The sequence below is a fragment of the Phalangium opilio genome, unplaced genomic scaffold, assembly GCF_054372755.1.
Source record: "Phalangium opilio isolate 3A_F unplaced genomic scaffold, DU_Popi_V2 ptg000232l_1, whole genome shotgun sequence".
Classification (NCBI taxonomy): Eukaryota; Metazoa; Arthropoda; class Arachnida; order Opiliones; family Phalangiidae; genus Phalangium; species Phalangium opilio.
The window spans coordinates 1,794,445-1,816,844 of record NW_028324223.1 but is presented as its reverse complement, the minus strand read 5'-3'; the positions used below and the strand labels follow the sequence as shown (position 1 = coordinate 1,816,844).

Genomic DNA, 22,400 nt, shown 5'->3' with positions numbered 1-22,400 from the left:
ATGTTTTTCACGTGCTCGATTTAAGGCGGGAAATTGGGATTATGTTTTACAGTTTTGCACGTGCTCGATTTAAGGCGGAAAATTAGGATTTTGTTTTGCACGTGCTCGATTTAAGGCGGGAAATTAGGATTATGTTTTACAGTTTTGCACGTGCTCGATTTAAGGCGGAAAATTGGGATTATGTTTTTCACGCGCTCGATTTAAGGCGGGAAATTGAGGTTATGTTTTTGCACGCGCTCGATTTAAGGCGGGAAATTGAGGTTATGTTTTCCACGTGCGCCAGTAATTTTCAAAGAATAAAATTATTTCTATTTTATTTGTTATTTAAAACTTGATTGTATCTACCCTTACTTAATTAGCTACAAATGAGTACGTAGATAATGTTCGCTATATAATACACAGAAGAGGTATGTATAGACAGAATACCTTGGAATATAATCCAATTTCGTCGCATTATGTCAACAAATTCAAAAGCTATTATGCAGTCACTTAGTTACGCGAGCGTATCAATATTACAATAAGTACTCGAGACATTGTACTTGGAGCAATACCCGTACCATAAAGGTTAATAATTACTAATTACTAATTAGTAACACGCTTTGTTTCGCAAATTTAGAGTCTTAGGCCATTGGCACTTTGGTCCAGCAATACATTTTTTTGCCAGGCCATTGGTGAGTCAAGAGAGAAAGACTATGAGTTCAGTTTGACTCGGTACTTGGACCAAGTTGGACTGACAACACTGCGCTGAAGTCAAAGACAATAGAGGAATAGAGGGTATAAGGGAGTTAGTCAAAAATATCCGTAAGTAAATTGAAATTCAACAGAAAATAATTAAACATTGTAATCAGTTAATGTATTGTTAGAACTGATTCGCAATGCACGATGGGATTAAGAGGTTGACCTATAAAGACACGGAACGGATATAAGGTCTCGTTGTCGTCTTCGCTTGTATGTGGGAAATGATTCACCATTTGGATTCAATTTCTATATAGGGTAGAGAGCATGATGATACTTTACAAGTATTGCAGCCATGGATCGGAGGCGCCAAGAAGAAATCCACCTCAATTCCTTTCGCCATCAGTTATCGACTTTCTTTTTTGGGAAGAAAGTGACTTTCCTTCCACACACCCACAACACCCTTTAGTATTATATAGAAGGAAGAAGCTGTAGGTACCACTATCTAGTACCACCTTCTTTTTTTTGGGAGGGGGGGGGCAAGCATGGTATCCGTAATGCGGCCTTGTTTCCGATTCGGAATTCGCGAATCCCAGTCGAGGAAATTGCAAAAAAACGAAAATAAAAATCGGGCATCACCAGCAGCAAGCGAAGCGGCATTTTAAATCTCGCGAAAAAATATATACTGAGCGATTTTCAAAGTGTTACTGACAGACAGACAACTAGTCCGAATGTTTTCTCCAACGAAACCTCGTGTTATTTACGCTTAAACCCCAAAAAATGTTTTCTCAATTTTTGTTTGAGAGGTTGGATACTTGTTTCACGATAAAAATGTTTTGTCAATTTTTGTTTGAGAGGTTGGATACTTGTTTCACGATAAAAATGTTTTGTCAATTTTTGTTTGAGAGGTTGGATACTTGTTTCACGATAAAAATGTTTTCTCAATTTTTGTTTGAGAGGTTGGATACTTGTTTCACGATAAAAATGTTTTGTCAATTTTTGTTTGAGAGGTTGGATACTTGTTTCACGATAAAAATGTTTTGTCAATTTTTGTTTGAGAGGTTGGATACTTGTTTCACGATAAAAATGTTTTGTCAATTTTTGTTTGAGAGGTTGGATACTTGTTTCACGATAAAAATGTTTTCTCAATTTTTGTTTGAGAGGTTGGATACTTGTTTCACGATAAAAATGTTTTGTCAATTTTTGTTTGAGAGGTTGGATACTTGTTTCACGATAAAAATGTTTTGTCAATTTTTGTTTGAGAGGTTGGATACTTGTTTCACGATAAAAATGTTTTCTCAATTTTTGTTTGAGAGGTTGGATACTTGTTTCACGATAAAAATGTTTTGTCAATTTTTTGGAGAGGTTGGATACTTGTTTATAAAAATGTTTTCCCAATTTTTTTCCGAGAGGTCGGATACTTGTTTTAGGATAAAAGTGGTATTTGTAGTAAAATTGGGCTCTAGTAATTAATTTTTGAGAAAGTAACAAATTCCATTCGGTAATTCCTCCCACTCATTATAAATGGTTCAATTAAATGTTAAAGGTCACCCTCATTGACCTTTAGAATTGTCTAAATTCGTTCCTGGAACGTATAGGTTCTTCCAAGATCCAAATGCATTCTGGGAAACGTACGAAACGGAACACCCACGCTTATTGGAGATTTGCTCGGATAGGTTAAGAAAAGAGAGAACAAACAGTAAAGCTGCCTTTGAAAAATGATTATGAATGTAGATTTAAAGACCTATTCTTCGAATTTAGGTCCCACTAAAGCTAAACCAATCGATAGAATTTAAAGGGAATATCACCCAACCTGGAAAGTATAAGCCTTTTCTTTATGCTGTTTAAGATTTTATGGGGGTAAGGTGGAGTGTTCGACGTCTTATTAGAGGGGTTAAAGTATAAGATAAACACCTACCTATTTTCACTTATGATTCATCCTCGCAAACGCTAGACTAGATGTTAGAATGCAGTCAGTTGTGGGGAGTTAAGGCCTTTTTAGCGGAAACGAGGGGCTTATAAAATTTCTGAATCAAAAGTGACCGCGTTTGTTGGTATATGTCAAGTGAGAGTCAAAATAGATTCTAATCCAATTTTTAATATTCAACATAATATTCAATCTTGTTCATAAATGTTCACACACTTTTATAGGGGTCAAAATAAAGAAATTAAACAAGACAATTAAACTTACATCTAAGGGAGGTTTGCAATTTATAACCTCTTTGAAATGGCTCCTCAATAGGATTACCTCCTACAGCCTTTAAGATTTTAAAAATTAAATTTAGGGGTTTGTTAGGTTAAAAGCGTGCAATTATGCACTAAAAAATGATGTTCAAAAATAGAAAGTTAAGATATTTTAAAATGAATCAATCCGTCAACCATAATCCAGGTTCTTTAACAATAGTTTCAAGCCAGTTAATCAATAGTTTCAAGTTTTTTTAATTTCTTACGCCAAGTAGCTCCTCTTCCATATTCTTTTTAGGGGTTCAGGATCTTTTTTTTTCTTCTCGATTTCAGGGTTTTTCTTCAGGATCTTTTTTTTTTCTCTGAGTACGCGATTTAAGGGTTAATTATGTTTTTTTTTTCTTCTTTCTCGATTTAAGGGTTCGCGCGCTCTCTTCTTCTAGGGGTTAAAATATTCTCCGATTCAACTTGATGAAAAATAAAGGTATCAAATGAATAAAAAATAAAAACATCGAATAAAAATAAAGGTTTCGATTTAAAAAATAATCTCCGTCCGTTTAGAGATTTCTTGGGGGTGAGCCGACAGGGTCTCGTTTAGACATTTCAGGTATCGACTGACTATGGGACAGGAGGGACTTCGTATATATAACTTCTAGTTTCTCGCAAGGATTTCTGGGATAATGACGTTTGTTGATTGACTTTGGTTTGGCGAATAGTGGACCATATTTATGACGTAGCCGGGCGTATTCATGTTAACAGCGAATGGGCAAAACTTTTTGTTTTGGGACCAAATACGGATTGGTCAGTTAAAGGGTTAAAAAAAAATGTTCTAGAAGTTTCTCGGGCCAGGTACCAGGATAGTGACTCAAGGTCTTGTTGCTTGGGGGTCTAAATAAGCTAGTATTTCTCTGGTTTCTTGGAAAAAGTTTTCTTTGCTAGGTGTTTCATTTTGCACTGTGGATACTGTGGTATAGGATAGTTCTAGAAAGTTCGCTGTCAATTTTGATGGGCTATTTCCTCTTTCATTGTAGTTATTTTTAGAAACCGTGAATTTCTTTTCAGTTTGTTTTAAAGGGATAGGTTTAAGTTTAAAGGGCTAATATTATCTTTATAGGGGTAATTTAAGGCATTTCGTTATTAATTTAAAGGTTTAATCGGAAATTTAATTTGATTTTCATGTCAAGATGGTTATATATCCCCACCTCTTCTGAAAAGTTCGTCCCCGAACTTAACATATTCATCTTACCCTCACGTTAATAATTTTTTTTTTTTTTTTTTCTTATTTTTTCGATGCATAGGGGTTTTAGTACTTGAAGTCTTAATCAACTTGTATCCATTCAAAAACACGTCAGTGGGGTAAAAAGTAAGGGTGCTATGTTTCAATTCTTCTTTGTCTTCGGCTGTTTCATCCTCCGTAAGGGAACTTTCATTCATTCTCATCTCTTCGATAAAGAAGTTTTGCAATTCTTGTTTTTTCTCTGCTTCTATAACTTCTGGCATATTTATTTCATTATTCACGCTCGTAGTAGTAGGGATTGTATAGGTTTCTTCTATTTGCGTCGCATAAGGGTCTTCCGAACGTTTTTCTTCGCGCATAGTGGAGGGGAGGGATACTTTCTTGATTGTTCTTTTTTGATTATAAGGGGTTGATGCAAATATGGGGTTTAATCTCTCTTCCTCTTTTCTAGTCTTTTCGACTCTTCTAAGGTTTTCTAATGAATTTCTATAATTCTTATTAAGGTTCTCTAGAGTTTCTTTAAAAATTTGTTGTAACTCAACATTTTGTTGTACTAGTTTTAATATAATTTCATCCTTAGGACTAGGGGTCACTACATCTTTTCTTTGGATTAAACTAACCACGTCACACAAAAATTTTTTCAAAGGTAGAATTAATTTGTCATACGACAATACTATTACTAAGATAATCAAAACGTATATTAGGAGATCTGAGGTGTCAATTTGACCCATGGTGATTGCTCGATTATTTTTCAATATTTTTCAAAATATAGGGGGTTTATAATAATTGAACCAACTTTGACTCTCTTTAAGACATGTCAGAATCCATCATATCGATAAGATTCCGAAGTATCGTATCCTGCCGACTGCGCCAATTTATAAGCCTTTTCTTTATGCTGTTTAAGATTTTATGGGGGTAAGGTGGAGTGTTCGACGTCTTATTAGAGGGGTTAAAGTATAAGATAAACACCTACCTATTTTCACTTATGATTCATCCTCGCAAACGCTAGACTAGATGTTAGAATGCAGTCAGTTGTGGGGAGTTAAGGCCTTTTTAGCGGAAACGAGGGGCTTATAAAATTTCTGAATCAAAAGTGACCGCGTTTGTTGGTATATGTCAAGTGAGAGTCAAAATAGATTCTAATCCAATTTTTAATATTCAACATAATATTCAATCTTGTTCATAAATGTTCACACACTTTTATAGGGGTCAAAATAAAGAAATTAAACAAGACAATTAAACTTACATCTAAGGGAGGTTTGCAATTTATAACCTCTTTGAAATGGCTCCTCAATAGGATTACCTCCTACAGCCTTTAAGATTTTAAAAATTAAATTTAGGGGTTTGTTAGGTTAAAAGCGTGCAATTATGCACTAAAAAATGATGTTCAAAAATAGAAAGTTAAGATATTTTAAAATGAATCAATCCGTCAACCATAATCCAGGTTCTTTAACAATAGTTTCAAGCCAGTTAATCAATAGTTTCAAGTTTTTTTAATTTCTTACGCCAAGTAGCTCCTCTTCCATATTCTTTTTAGGGGTTCAGGATCTTTTTTTTTCTTCTCGATTTCAGGGTTTTTCTTCAGGATCTTTTTTTTTTCTCTGAGTACGCGATTTAAGGGTTAATTATGTTTTTTTTTTCTTCTTTCTCGATTTAAGGGTTCGCGCGCTCTCTTCTTCTAGGGGTTAAAATATTCTCCGATTCAACTTGATGAAAAATAAAGGTATCAAATGAATAAAAAATAAAAACATCGAATAAAAATAAAGGTTTCGATTTAAAAAATAATCTCCGTCCGTTTAGAGATTTCTTGGGGGTGAGCCGACAGGGTCTCGTTTAGACATTTCAGGTATCGACTGACTATGGGACAGGAGGGACTTCGTATATATAACTTCTAGTTTCTCGCAAGGATTTCTGGGATAATGACGTTTGTTGATTGACTTTGGTTTGGCGAATAGTGGACCATATTTATGACGTAGCCGGGCGTATTCATGTTAACAGCGAATGGGCAAAACTTTTTGTTTTGGGACCAAATACGGATTGGTCAGTTAAAGGGTTAAAAAAAAATGTTCTAGAAGTTTCTCGGGCCAGGTACCAGGATAGTGACTCAAGGTCTTGTTGCTTGGGGGTCTAAATAAGCTAGTATTTCTCTGGTTTCTTGGAAAAAGTTTTCTTTGCTAGGTGTTTCATTTTGCACTGTGGATACTGTGGTATAGGATAGTTCTAGAAAGTTCGCTGTCAATTTTGATGGGCTATTTCCTCTTTCATTGTAGTTATTTTTAGAAACCGTGAATTTCTTTTCAGTTTGTTTTAAAGGGATAGGTTTAAGTTTAAAGGGCTAATATTATCTTTATAGGGGTAATTTAAGGCATTTCGTTATTAATTTAAAGGTTTAATCGGAAATTTAATTTGATTTTCATGTCAAGATGGTTATAAAAGCTAAAATATCGCATCCATTTTATTAAATTAAATTTATTTATATTTAATTATTTTAGAAATCGCTTAAAAGCACAATCTTGCGCTGCAAAAACCGATATGATATCATTATCGATATTGGTGACCGATTTGGCGGCACTTTAACCGATATATCGGTTCGATTTTGACTTAATTTACCGATTAATCGGTTAGTTATCGGTCGATATCGGTTAAAATCGGTATGCATAGTTTCAAACTGGGAGAATTTATACCATTTACACAAGGTGGCCTGACTTTTGACTCCATGCACCTGGGAGACTGGTCTCCTTGTATAAATGGTATAAATCCTTCTAGTCTGTAACTGAACTACGTATCGGTGATTCGGTTCCAGTAAAAGTTCGATATCGGCCATCACTACCTAAATCTAAGAACAATCCGTGAAAATTCCCTTCAATACTTTTCCCCGAAATTTTAGGCCTATTTTTAGAGAAAAACCTCTAAAAATTTAATAGAAAAATTTTCCCTTTTTGCAAGAAAAAAAATGATGGCAGATTTGGCGTTGAAAAAAACTCGAAAAATATTTTAAAAAAGTAACCAATTATTTCTTAGAAAAAGTCCTCCGGAACTTAAACTTTAAAATAAAAAAAAGGAACAACTGCATTCAGTACAAAATAAAACTCACTTTGAATTTCCATCCCAAATAAAAGTAAAGTACACTGCCGCTGTCCTTTTTTTGTGTAAAAGGGATAAAAATAGGGTCTAAAGCTAAACTAAAACCGCTGGGTTTTTTGGGGCGGCTTTACTTACAAGCTTAAATTGGCCATTACTACTTTACAGGACTTCTAAAAACCTATGGCCCCCTCAAAATATATAGTGTACAAGTACAGGTACCAAGCAACTACGGACACATCTTCCAGAAGAAAAAGTAAAGTTAAAACCGTTTTTTGCAGAAAAGAATTTGACTCTTCTTTTTAGAGATCGGAGCTGTAAAAAGAAATACCAGCCTAGCCTTGGTTCTTTTGTTATTGAAAGGTTATTTATTTCGCCAAAAAAAACGGTATTGTACCTGTGGGGTCCATCCCCCTGGTGTCCCTGAAGATTCCCACGACAAAGTGCATGGTATCGCTACATTTTTTTTTGGTATCACACCCGGTTGGTATCCTTATCCGCTTTTAACAGATATACGCTAAAATTGTAACGTGTTTTTCTTATTACTGGGGTCATAGGTTAGGGTCACGTGATTCGGGTAATAACGTGACCTTGAAATCCTAAGCCTTGGCGATTTAAAAAATTGGCTTAGACAAATAAACGTAAAACGAACAATAAAGAATTAACTTTAAGTAATAATAATTATCTTATTTCGAAAGTAAATTTCCTCCAAGTCACTCAGAGAGTATTATTTCTTATTCCAACGAAATGTGGCGGGGTTAGGGGGAGGGGGTAAAGAAAGACCCTAAAACAATGATTGCCTAAAGCACCGCGCTCAATTTCTTAATGAAGCTGCATGCGTGGTCCAGCCCTTAAATTACCCCATGAGGTTTGTCTTTTTCTTTCTCTAGAAATTACTAGTGCAAGGTGTGTGTGTGTGTGTGGGGTTTGAACCCCCTTAAGTTTCCTGTCATAAAACAATAAAACACTCCGCCCCTTTTTCAACAAGACATTTAAATTAAGAAGGGGAATTTTCTTGCTTTGCCATACCCCCTCTCCCCCCCCCTCCATTCCCCAAACTCCTTTCAGATCTTAATTTTTAAGACAGGGTCTTTTTTGTCGAGGTGACATTTCACGGTTACAATATGTTACTCTTTAAAAGGGGACTCCCCGCTATTTCCCAGAACGCTAAAAAGGACCAAGCAACTTTTGATTTATGACTTGGAAATGTCTCATTAAGAGCTCGCGCCATTTTTACTTTTAATCTCGCGCCAGCTTTGAATGGATACAGGATTGGCGGGCTATTTAACTCCATCGCACGAGCTACGAATTTTGGCGGGATATTTAACTCCATCGCACGAGCTACGTTTTTTGGCGGGATATTTAACTCCATCGCACGAGCTACGATTTTTGGCGGGATATTTAACTCCATCGCACGAGCTACGATTTTTGGCGGGATATTTAACTCCATCGCACGAGCTACGATTTTTGGCGGGATATTTAACTCCATCGCACGAGCTACGATTTTTGGCGGGATATTTAACTCCATCGCACGAGCTACGATTTTTGGCGGGATATTTAACTCCATCGCACGAGCTACGATTTTTCAATTTTTGGTGGGATATCGCACGAGCTACGATTTTCAATTTTTGGCGGGATATCGCACGAGCTACGATTTTTCAATTTTTGGCGGGATATCGCACGAGCTACGATTTTTCAATTTTTGGTGGGATATCGCACGAGCTACGATTTTCAATTTTTGGCGGGATATCGCACGAGCTACGATTTTTCAATTTTTGGTGGGATATCGCACGAGCTACGATTTTCAATTTTTGGCGGGATATCGCACGAGCTACGATTTTTCAATTTTTGGCGGGATATCGCACGAGCTACGATTTTTCAATTTTTGGTGGGATATCGCACGAGCTACGATTTTCAATTTTTGGCGGGATATCGCACGAGCTACGATTTTTCAATTTTAGGCGGGATATCGCACGAGCTACGATTACTGGCGCCAAAAGTTAAAAAATAACTTTGAAACGTCGTAACTCTAGTTTAACAATATATCCAGGAAAATTCCTGGAGTATATCATAGCCTAAATTGTCCTCTATCCAAAGGTACGTACAAACTTGGCGCTGCACCAATCAGGGACATGGAAAATAAACTAGAATGATATAACTTAATCCCTATTAAACCTATTTCGGTTTCATTTCAGCAATCTTGTAATCTTAGTGAATTACAAACGTGTAGGAAACTTGCTTTCTTGTTGCAAATATAATTCAATTCCTACGAATTGAAAGGAGTGGTCGCTTCAACAACGCATGTGGTCAAAAGTACTTAGGGGGTCCGGCGAAATCCTTTTCACGGTCAGTTAAGAAATTCATCCCCGGAACTAAAGCAAAAACACCAACCACCACCGTAAAGAATTGAAAGTGAAGCCAAAAGAATCCCAAGTTGAGAAACTCTGGTAAAACGGAAACTGTTCCATCATTGACTAACCATCAAATGTCACCAACGGTACCAGTACCAGGCTATTTTCGTTTCTCAAATTTTAATAGATATTTTTAACACCGTGTTTACAAAATTTGGGAAAAACTCGATGCAGTGTGAAGTAAGTTGAAGTAGAAGCACTGCGAGTATTTGAGATGGTAAACGTTTGGTTCAACCCATACTAGTGGGGTACCCAACCCCGATGGGTTGATGCATCCCCTGAAGTAAGTAAGGGGTTCCATTCTTAAAGAGTACAATAGTCAAACGTTTTAGGGCCCATACTCTCCCAGAAAAAAAATATCTAAAGAAAGATCCAGTTACAAAACATGGAGTAGTTTCTCATGCATGTGGAATGCATTGAAATAGACAGTTTAAGTTAGGTTGTTAAAAAACATTACATTAATTTCATCAGGGAAGTAAAAACCCTCAGGAGAAGCGGATAGGTCGCCTACTAGGGCCATTTTCCTGGAGCCAAAAAGCCGCTGTTGGGCTCCGTCTGGCGGTGCCTCTTTTTGGTGCCAGGAAAATAACCCTAGAAGGCGACCCATCCCCTCCTGTGGTCTTTGCTTCTCAAATGAAATTAATGGAACGGTTTATTCCACAAACAGCAAACTAATTAATCTATTTTAAACTTGTTAGATTATGGCATGGGACAATTTGAATTTCTATTTTTTACTTGCTTAAACTCTCTAGAATCAAGTTGAATTTTTTAAGGTAAGGTTCTAGGTGAGCCCGAGTACCCTGAGTACTGTACCACTGCAAATTTTAGTTACTTATCAAACCGGAAATACCAATTTAACTAAAAAGTACCATTGGTACCATCAATTGTTAAGAGGAAATCTTAAAATCTCCTTTGTATCTATCATTCAAAAGCAGTCATGGGGGGGGGGGAAGATTATTTTGACCCCCAAACCCCTTAGTTAAAAGGATTGTCAGGACCCCAAAAAGGAAAAGGCTTAGCACTTTTAGCTGCGCCCCAAGCCAAGTTGGGCCCAAAAAATCTCGACGCAATCTTAATATTTTAATAAACTATTTATGTCATTGTCGGGGTTTTTGTGACCCCTTTCAACACGAGTTTGCGTCTGCGCGGTGGAAGTTGGGGCTTCTATGAATAGTTCTTAACTAGTTAAACCCCATTACTTTTGATAAAGTGCCTTTTCATGAGATTTGAGGGGATATCCCCCCCGTCATCAATGAACTGGGGGAGACTTTATTCAAGTGCCTATATATGACGATTGAATTCGATTCGGTTCGGTTCATTGAGTGACGTTTAGCAGCTGGAAGAAATTATTTCTATTTTAGTTTTCAATTTCATTGAGTTCCACGTCGCATCTGTCCTATCCTATTGAAGACTCGCGCAATTGTGACCCGAGTTCAGAGTGGTTGAATATGGTCGTATTGTGATGGCGCCAAGTCCCTGATTCACTTCAGTTCATTTAAACCAAAAAGCGCGAAAAGGAACTAATATGAATTTATTCGTATTTATACGTGAATTAATCACGTGGTAAGAAACGTAATAATGGACATCATATTTAATGAAGGACACATTATGTTAAGATAAATTTAAAATTTCACATTAAATTAAATTTTCTGACTTTTCCCTAACCTTATTAGGTCAATTTTTAAATCCCTTGACTTTTCCCTAACCTTATTAGGTCAATATTTAAATTCCCTGCCTTTGGTATCTGTCGAATACTCCGCCTAACTTATCCCCGTAACAGCACCAGTTCAGTTCAGTTCGTAATATATAATAAAAGCGTTGCAAACAATAAACGTAGCTGCACCCGATAATCTAAATATCATTTATGCAAATTTAAAAGAAGCCTTTGTCTAAATTTGAAATCAAATATGGCCAGATATAAGTACCCTCGAGTTGACATGGTCCAGACAGACTGGCGCCTGTCGTTCTAATACACGGTCTGACACAAAGAGAAAACTGCGGTACTCGGCATCGGGATTAACTTAATTAACCCTTTTTCAGCTTGGGGGTCCGGACAAGAGCCCCTTCTCCGCCGTCCCGATGGAAACCCTTCAAGATATCCAATTCAAACACCAGTGTCAACTTGAAACCAAATCCCCTATTTATATAGCGTTAATTTTTCAATTTAAGTTGGCACTGAGATTGGCTTTAAATGATATACACTTGAATTTTAAACTGCCTGGACATTATAATTGGCTTAGTTTGAAAAATTTGAATAAAGCTTATTTGACCATGACATCGGATCGAAAACTTACAAGTTGTTCTTCCCATAACGAGGGGTACGTATGCAAATTTTGTCGCTTTTACAATATATTTTACGGGCTTCGAAAAATTGCCGATTGCCAGGGATCTTTTTTTAATTATTACGGTTCGACTTTAATTCAAAATCCAATTAATATTAGTCAATCGAATAAAAAGGGTTATATGAAGAGGAAGATTATGAAATTTAAAAATATCAATAAAATTTAGGGATAGATGGAGCCAGTGAGGCGCGTTAATCCCAATTAACCTCAATGTTGTGGTCCATTTAGGGTTGGAATTAGGGCGCCACCTAGGATGACCTCTGGCGATTTTTTTTTATTTACCCACTCACATGACCCGAGTCTTTATATATTTATATATATATGAAATTTATCTATTTTAAATCAAATAAATCTAACGTTTTTTTTTGGGGGGGGGGGGGTAGGTATTTTGAATCAAATTTTATGATCTAAATATTTCAAATGGCCCACCCTTAAATAAACCCTTTGATGTGGCTTCGTTTCTACGCCATTCCTAACTAATTAAGAGCTGGAATGCAGCGTACCTACGTAAAACGTTTCCTTTTAAAATAAAAAAGAAATAAGTTGATTTCTTTCGCCTGATTTAAACACCGAGATATTTAGGAGCTGATAATGTCAAATTCATTTCATCCTCGGTATTCAATACTATTTAAGTTAGGGTCCCCATTTAGGCGCGACGCTTAATAAGGAAGATCTCTTAAGGTGAAAAGAAATTAGCTATTGGAAAGAGGCAGGCAGGCAGGCTATACCGGTCTCTAAAAGTAACGTTCAAGATAAATCTCTCGAATTTCGGTCCAATTAATTGAGTAGCAAATTAAGCAATTTAAATTCGAGATTTCCACTGACGATTTTGAGGAATTCTTTAGAGGGCTTTTATGCCCTCTCTAATTTAAAGGGAATTTTTTTACCCCAGTCAAGCACGTGGTTTTTAAAATGGCGCGCGAGATTTGAAGAAGAAAAGGCGGGAAATATTGCGCGAGATCTTAAGAATAAAAGGCGGGAAATTTTGCACGAGATTTGAAGAATAAAAGGCGGGAAATATTGCACGAGATTTGAAGAATAAAAGCCGGGAAATATTGCACGAGATTTGAAGAATAAAAGGCGCGAAATATTGCACGAGATTTGAAGAATAAAAAGCGCGAAATATTGCACGAGATTTGAAGAATAAAAGCCGGGAAATATTGCACGAGATTTGAAGAATAAAAAGCGCGAAATATTGCACGAGATTTGAAGAATAAAAGCCGGGAAATATTGCACGAGATTTGAAGAATAAAAAGCGCGAAATATTGCACGAGATTTGAAGAATAAAAGGCGGGAAATATTGCACGAGATTTGAAGAATAAAAGGCGCGAAATATTGCACGAGATTTGAAGAATAAAAGGCGCGAAATATTGCACGAGAACTTAAGAATAATAAAAGCGGGAAATATTGCACGAGACCTTTTTAAAAATGAAAGGCGGGAAATATTGCACGTGGTTGAATTAAACCGTAACCATGACAACAAGGCCTACCAGATTTTTTTCTCCAAATTGATTCGATGTTGCGAAATTCACGAGAAATATATAATTTTGGTTCTGTACTTACCTAGAAATAGAACAAAAGGAAAAATTAATTAGTAAATTAAATTAGCGTTTTATTAAGACAAACATTAAAATTTAAACATGGCAGAAGTAAAAAAATCTTAATTTAAAAATCCATTGGATCAAAAAAATTTACTCTCAAATATAAATTCTCGCATATCCTTATATTATATAAGATGGCAATACATCTTAAGAAAAAGCTCCGATAGCTATTAATGGGGATCATATCTTTAAGATTACAATCTCCCTAAATTTAACCCCTTCGCCCCCCCCTCATCTACACCGGGCCTTAAACGGCTCCGTGATTTTTTTCAAAAGAAATGAAAAATGATTTCCGAAAGTTTAAAAACCCCCATCGAAAAATAGACCCGTGTATCTTATTTCAAAACCGCAATAAACGAGACAAGATGCAACTTTCAAAGTTACCAAAGTTTTCGCTCTTATTAAAATTAAAATAACCCCGAGGGGGGTGGGGAAAGGGGGAGGAAGTTGAAGTAAGCGGAGAAGGGGGGGATACGTTTCTTCTTCAAAAAGGGGGCGTGTCCATTTTCAAAAAGATGAAAAAAAAATAACCCGATATATAAAAGGATCTCATTACAGGTATTTTAATGACCACCTTTTAAAAAAAAGGGGCCAGACACTGTATGAATCTGGGAATAATATTTATATTAATACCTGCTTGGTAAAAAAATCTAGATTTTTTGAATAGTGTCCAACCCCTCGGTATAAACTTTAAAAAAAAATTTTTGATTTGCGCGAGGGTCGAGATGAGCGCGTGAAAAAAGAACTTTTAATCGATTTTGGCACGTTCAATTTCCCGCCATATTTCTCGCGCGCAAAAAAGAACTTATATGATCCCGCGTGGAATTATTATTGCTATTTTAAAATTGCTTAATATAATAGGTGTTAAATAAATTATAGCTAAAAACTAAAAATATTTTCATGGGTTTGGTCAAAAAACCTGTAGATTTTAATCTATAATATCTAATCTTTGATATAATTTATTTAAATTATACTTGAGTTTGAACAATTACTTTGGGGCCCTATAAACTAAATATTAAAAATAAATATAATATAATTAATATTTAAATGGTATTATTATCAAACCTTTCGATAACAACTGAAATGAATAAACTAATCATTAAAAATAAATATAATTAATACTTTAATCGCATTTAATATTTGCAAAAATTATTAAACTAACCATTAAAAATGAATATAATTAATATTTTAACTGTATTAAATATTTGCAAAAATTATTAAACTAACTATTAAAAATAAATATAATTAATATTTTAATCGTATTAAATATTTGTGAAAATTATTAAACTAACCATTAAAAATAAATATAGTTAATATTTTAACCGCATTTAATATTATTAAAATTATATTAACAATTGAAATAATCTAATTAATATCAAATTTAATATTTTGGGATATAATTTTATATGTTTCTAGATGGAGGGAGGGGGATGTAATTTAATCTCTCTTTCTCCCCCTAATCCCGAATGGTGTATAACATTTGGGAGGAAACGATTAAAGCGACTCTCGGCGGCTTCCTTTGAAATCAAGAAGCAGTTTCGGTTTTCCTTCCAGAGTAATCTAAGAAACCATTTTTTATTTTTATTATTTTTTTTTTTTTTTATCTGGGGGATTATTAATTATTTTTCTGGTGGGTAATCGTGAGCTAATTATTAAAATTTTACTAAAAGGATGTTTAGGCCCAAGAGAAAATATTTTACGGGGCCACGCGTGTTAATTATTGAATTTTTTGGGAGGTTTCCTACAAAGTCTATTTTTTTAATTAGTTTTTTAATATACGTTGGGTCATTGAACTTAATTAAACGATTAACTAATATTTAAATACGAAAAACCTATCTAAGAATGAAAATATTATCTAAAATTCTTAAAATTCCAAGTACCAAACACAATTGACAAAGACTACTTTCTTTTATACGAGGTTTAACACTACGTATTAATACGCCTTAGGATTATCATCATTGTCAAGCTGGCGCGTGCGTTGAACTATATTCAAAATATCATTAGCGCGAGACCCGAGTCAATCCTCGAATCAAAAAGGCGCGAATAAGCTCGCGCTAAGTATACAGTCCATTAAAAAAGGCGCGAAAGAATCTTATCTCGCGCGCCAACCAATTTTTTGACACCACGTGCGCTGATAAAAATCACGCGCCGATTATAGATATTTATATCAAACTCGAACGCGAACGGATGGAATAGAAGAAGCTTATTCTTAGCCGACGTAGGCGTACGCGTTAGAAAAGAAAAGAACGAAGCACGGTATATCCGTGACCTTAAAGCCTACAATGCATTCTGGGAAGGGTGTGGGGGGGGGGAGAATACGTGTTTTTCTTTTGCTTGGCGGTCATAATGACCCGTGTTTCGTGATGGGGTAATCTTACCGGTATTTCAATTACACGTTGGCAACATAATCGACACCGCATGATATGATACCAGAAATTCCAGACTTTCGAAACCAAGGCCTATCTACGGCTAAGCTAAGTAACAAACACTATACAATACACCCCTCGAAACTGCGTGCTGGCCAAGGCTTAAATCAGAGAGAGAGAAAGAGATTCAATTTCAAAGCAATCCGGATTTAACAAAACTTGGCAAAATAAATTACTTTTATCGCAAAGCGGACTTTGATTCTTTGCAACTCGACATCGACACCTCTGTCTAGTCAACAAAAAATTTAATACTTTAAAAAACATTATTCGCCCTAAAGTTCCGAATATCTATTTGCACTATTTTGTCGTAATTAAAATTTTACGAAATTATTAAAAAAATAAATACGGTTGTAGGTGGAAACTAGGACCAATTCCAATTGACCCCCCCCCCAAAATGCACGGCACTGCTTTGAGCATCATTATTGGTATAAAAAAAGGACCATTTGGTCATGGGTGCCGAAAATTAGTTTTTGGAAAAGGACCGAGCGTTCTGGACACCCCGGGTCACGTATAGGGAGAGAGTATAAGGTCTCCCAAGAGAACTATCAAAAGTAATCGACTGAGGGGTCATAACCCCGGCCTCAAACCCCCATCCCCAACACGCATCGACCTACATATTGTAAACCTAGTACTGTTTCATTTCATACTCAAAGTTCAATACAGGGTCACGATATAACCTCTATTTTAAACCACTATAGTTTTAGCGAAGATTCAAGTTGAAATATACGGTTTCTTTTTTAGATTTAGTTGTGGTGCAAGTAAGAGGGTCAAATCTTGGGGGACCCAGGGACAAGGTGAGGAGCGGAGGGGGAGGGGGGACGTTGAAGGCGTAAATGGGTCCCTAGTTGGCCAAGGGGACCCGGCCAGCTCTGACTCAGGGAAAAATGTTCGGGGCCTCATTTACAAAGTGCACTAGAAGACAGCAGCATCTGGATCGACCATTATGGGGAAAATAGTGTAGTGTTTTAGCGCCTTGGAGTTGGGTAACACCTCAAGGACTATATGTGACGTGTGCAATTCAGCCACAATCTACAACAAGCTTGTAGAATAGAATTCTGTAATTCGATTCAGTTCTGGATCATTCAGTTCAGTTCCAAACCTGAACGAATGCGGGAGATGCACGTATAATAACAAATGACTGGCAACCCTGAATGGGGGTAATGGGAATTTAGCGGGCCACACTGTCTACGGCATTGATATTTGGGCTAACAATTTTGTATAAAATCAGATTTTAACATCTAGGAAATATTTTGGTATTTTGTCCTCGGCGATGGGTCGGTCGGTCGGTCCTTTGTATTCTTTGAAATATTTCCTTCCTTGGGCGCGCGAGTATTGTGTATGATGGCAACACGTATCCCATACATCATGATAGTCATCTTTCCACCGCCTTTACATCACTATAGAGCGAGGTGTCAAATATCTCTCTCTCTCTCTCTTCAAAATTTTCGGTATCTTTCGCCCCGTCTCCAGGCCAGACCCATCTTGGTATGTTACGAAGAGCAAGGTCAAGCCACGGAGATGCCTCTATCCAAAGCCCAGGATATCTCGGACACATCGACAAATACATTCCCCTGGTAACTTCGGAACAATATTAAGACGTTAACTTACTTATTTCTAACTTGGGATAAAATAAATGTATTTTCACGCGTAAAAAAATCCTAATCTCGTGCAAAACTTTTTATTTTATTTTATTTTATTTTCACGTGACTTTTTATTCATTTGCACGTGCGATTATTCATTATTCTCACGTGAAAAATTTATTTATATATTTCACGTGAGATAAATTCTTTAATTTATACGCTATATACAATCTCCTATTTAATTTTAATTTGAAAAATAATTCTAGGAATATATAGTCCTATATTTTAAAATTAAAACGGAACTGTTTACGAGTGAATTTAAATATCAAGTAGTCCCAGCCAGAAATAGAAAGAGATGTAGATTGTGGTGGCTTTAAAATCGGAGAAAATCTACATAATGCAATATTAATGAAAAGGGCCTTTTGTCTCGCCAAGTTTTGAAATCTTGAAGTTTGTATAAAGCTATATTTGCTTTTGCGCCCAAATCAATTCAATCTTTAAATTAAGCGTGTAAAATCTCTCAAAGGGGGGTGCGCGCGCCCCCTTTAACCCCCCCCCCCCCACCAAAAGCATCCGCTCATTTAAGAAAGCAATCGAAGCGTGTTTTAATACGTCATTCATTCGCCCACACTCCACCCCCCCGAATGCCCCCAAACCCCGGTATAACCTGACACTGCTAATAAATGCCTGACCCTACGCCACTATAACCACGCTACCAAGTACCAAGTTAAATTGGTTTTAGTATATATTACGATACAACCTTGGAATGCCTTCGATTTTCCAAGACCAAAATCATAATTTTAGAACCTATTCTTAACTAAAGATTGATTAGTTATTCGAAGATACGGTAGCATTTTCCTCCTATTATTTAGTAGTTTAACGCCTATATATTATACTATTTTAATACATAATAGGGGGAAAACCCTAGTTATAGTAGGATAATACTACAGGGTCTATTGTACCTATTCAAAACTACGGTAGCATTCTCCCCCTACACAACATACTATTTAAAACCATGGTAGGGAGAAACCCCTAGATATAGTAGGATAATACCACAAGGCGATTAGCTAATCCATCCCGTAGAATCCAATCCAATCCAGTATTACTTCAGTGTACAACCCGACCTAACCCTTCAGTTTTCAAAAATTCAAATGACCCCCTTAGAAATCTTTTAAAAGTCTTAATATTCAAGAATAAACCTGAACCCATTCTTAGCTTGCGAAGTACCCAATCACAGCACCCAATATTCCAAGGCACCTACCAACCTCTTTTAAATAAAAGCATTTTGTGGGGGCGAGTGAGAGTATAACGGGGAAAGGGGGTAGAGGGGGTTGGGGCAGATTGGTGGGGCAATCGCCCAAGCTGTCGTGATTTATCCAGAGAGTTAGGCCCCACTCAATCTATGCAATGAACGGTGTGTGTGTGTAAGGCTTAAGTTTCGTACGGTTCAAGTCAGTCTTTAACAGGGCAAAGGGGGGGGGAGGCTAAAATGAAAGGGGCCTTTGCCCCCCCCCCTCTGTGCCCAATTGTTCTTAAATTGTTAAAGCATTCTCTCTCTTTAGGAAGGGGGGGGGGTTCGCCTCCGAAGCTATTCTTAATCAATCACTCTAAGCCGTCTTTATTAATTAATAGATGGCGTTCCTTCCTTCCTTCCAAGAAAGAAAGGAGTGGGTGGGGGTGGTCAGGGGGGAGGGGTTATTTCACTTTAAGAAGGGTCACGTGAACGTGACTGCTTCCTTCAAGAGGTTCTGATCTGATCAACAAGCTTCGTTGAAAAGTTCCAACTTTTGAATATATTTATTATTCCATTCCTTTTAAAAGCGTTTCTGAATAATTTATTAATTAAACCAATTTAATATTTGTGGTTTAATTTTTATGAATTTTTTATACGTGTTTTAAATAGACATAAAAATGGGATGCGTTTTTAAATCATTCAATGCCCTATTACACGGGTTATTCACAAATTGGAAGCGTATATACTTAGCTAAAAACCGTCATGTTATGTTAAATATGAGGAACAAGTTTTGTAGGACTAGGGAGATGATTTTTTCTCAAGCTCGCGTTTATTATAAGAGTGACAGGAGTGTAAACGCGAACGTCTAAAAACTTCTTGTTAAAAGTGTTTTTCAAGTGCTAAGAGCAGCAGCAAGCGTCTCTTCTAAATCCGTGGTACGAGTAATGAGGTGCAAAGTAAATTTTATCCCGATTTCTAAGCAGTTTTACGGACCTCCCTGTTTGATTCTACCAGGGAGACTCAATAACGGGAGAAGAAGAAGAAGTAGTAGTAGTAGAAGTAGTATTAGTTTTTGTTTATTCTGTAAAACAGCAATTTTAAATCATGGATCTCTTGTCATAAATGTTTCCCCATTTAGAACGGTTTCAGATGGACGTGGGGAGCTAAGATTAGTCAGGTAATTTAATACTGGTGGGTTGAAGGCCGGAAGAAAAGCTAAAATACACCAATATGGCTGCCAGAAGACTTAAGAGAGTAAGACGTATTGATGAGCCAACTAAACTTATCTACCGGACAATAACGGGATTCACGAGGTAGAAAAATTATATTTAAATTAACTAGTATACCAAGGTCATTTATAAGCTCACTGGATATTGAAATTTTGGGCTCAGAGCCAACTCCCCTTATAGAGTCTCCGTGATTTAACTAAGATTTTCCATATGGCGATGCAAAAACGATGGTGGCACTGTTTTCTCAAAAGCTACACGGCTGCTAGAGAGAAAACCCCCAAAAATAATTCCACTAGCAGGGAGGTCCACGAAGTTGCGCTGCTTCAAGTGCACCCTCGACTTACTCTATAGGTATATATATACATCCCCAAAAATACCCACCGAAAGTTAAGTTGGCCCTTGCCCGGCCTGCGAGAAAAAATATGTTTTTCCAAAATGTCCTTCCTAACTTGGGATTGAGTCCCGTCAAATTTTTAACGCCTATTAATTTAGAACCAATACTAACAAAGGTACGAATATAACCATAATCTCGTATCACTTTTTAACATCTTACAATTAGCTCTGAGAAAGCGGACGGACAGTTTGTAGAAATTATTTCGGGGTCAAAGTGCCGCGTTTCACGTCATTTGTCAAAATTTTCTACTTGGAGATCATTGGGTCCGACGCGCCAAAAACGCGAGCATTCCTTAATTCTAACAAGTAGACATAGGGTATTTATTAACACGGAAAATTGCTTTCTCACTTTTCTTCTTTTTAAACTGATTGTTGACCCTAAGAAGTTCGACACTCGCGGAAATAACTCACTTTTGCTTGGCGCTAATTTGAAAGAAAAAAATATCTCTTTGCGCACGCGCGCCAATTTGTTTTAGGCCTAAATACATATTTTTATTTTTTTTTGGCGTCTCGTTAACATTTGTTAAATTTTAGCAAATCACGTGCTTTAAATTTAAGCGCGCGTGAAATAAAATATTGGCACGAGATTTTAAACGCGTGTATATTTTTTTGCCGTCTCGTGACACAGTAAATCACGTGCTTTAAATTTAAGCGCGCGCGTGAAATAAAATATTGGCACGAGATTTTAAACGCGTGTATATAGGGTAACGTGATACGTAATATTTTGCACGTGCTCATAAATCATTTCTTGGCGCGAAAAACTTTTAAAAGAGTAAATAAATTTTGGTGTACAAAAAGAAAGAAAGTTGGTGGTTGCTAGGCAACGGTATCCTTTTACAGGGGGTCGTGTGTTAAAGCTTTTCTCTAGCTCTTCTGGTTGGTTTGGGTTTTCTGTCGTTTGCCTAAATTGGCCATTGATGGATGCCTTGTTTACCCCGTAACTTGTCAAAGGGGACAGCTGTCCTACGCTAAGAGAAAAGCTCACCGCGCCATGCCATGCAAAAGGGCCAAAAAGTTTTTATTTTGTTTTTCGCGCCTATACTGCAAGCATATTGGGCAGATCAGTTTTCACGCACACACCATTTTCTTAGCAGCTGTCCCGTTCTCGAGCTATAGGACAGACATTTCACCAATTTGGATTAAGATTACAAACGAGTATAGACAGAGACACGTGTATTAAGTTTCGTGTTGTAAGGTCTAATTTCAATTTTGTGACCCCCCTCCTCGCGTACAATTTTAATTTGCAAGGGGGGCCCATACTGCCCAATCCTTATTGGCTTACAATTACACGACGTATAGAAACCTTGTCAATGTAGTTACGGACTATGTTATAAGGTTTGTGTCAAGAGAATTAGTTTTTTTTTTGACGATTACTGATTGGTTAACAGCTGAATATGACGTCGAAAGTAAGTAACGTCTAGCATGCCCTTTGTATACACTTTTCACGCATAATACGGTTGGCTTTTATAGCGTGAACTTAGTATAATTTGTTTGTCAGGATAAGCTATACACGAAAGTATTTTCTTAAGCTGTACACCATTTCAAGTATTACTTACAATTAAAATTATATCTTTACCTAATTAGAATTTTAAAACGAAAGCTGATTGGCCAGCTAGGCGGGTTCAAGAGGATCCGAACTCGCACGCACCAGGCATTGCTAATCATTTCACTAATTATTCCGCATTTGCATCTCCGGGAGAAACTAAACCCCTGGATCCAAATTAGTACGGGACAACTATTGATAACCTAATACAGCTCAAGAAGGCAAAAATATTTTAGGATGTAACATTTTTATCATCATCCTGGAAACGGGCTACCCTGCATGCGAGCGTGATTTATTCAAATTCGTCCATCTTTTAAAGTGTAATAAAGTCAAAGCGTGCAAGCTGCATTCATTTTATATCATGTCTCGCGCCTTTCACTTTATTCGCTGTTAAAAGGTGAACACGTGCGAGTATAAGTTGAAAGGGTATGGTATATAGCTAGCACGCGCTTCACTACGAACTC

At 36.7% G+C, this 22,400-nt stretch overlaps 1 protein-coding gene across 3 annotated transcripts in view; it reads right to left on the bottom strand.

Annotated features, from left to right (window-relative positions):
* The window catches only part of LOC149612744 (uncharacterized), a 337,733-nt gene that overhangs the window by 119,197 nt on the left and 196,136 nt on the right, over nt 1-22,400 (bottom strand). The window lies entirely within an intron of this gene.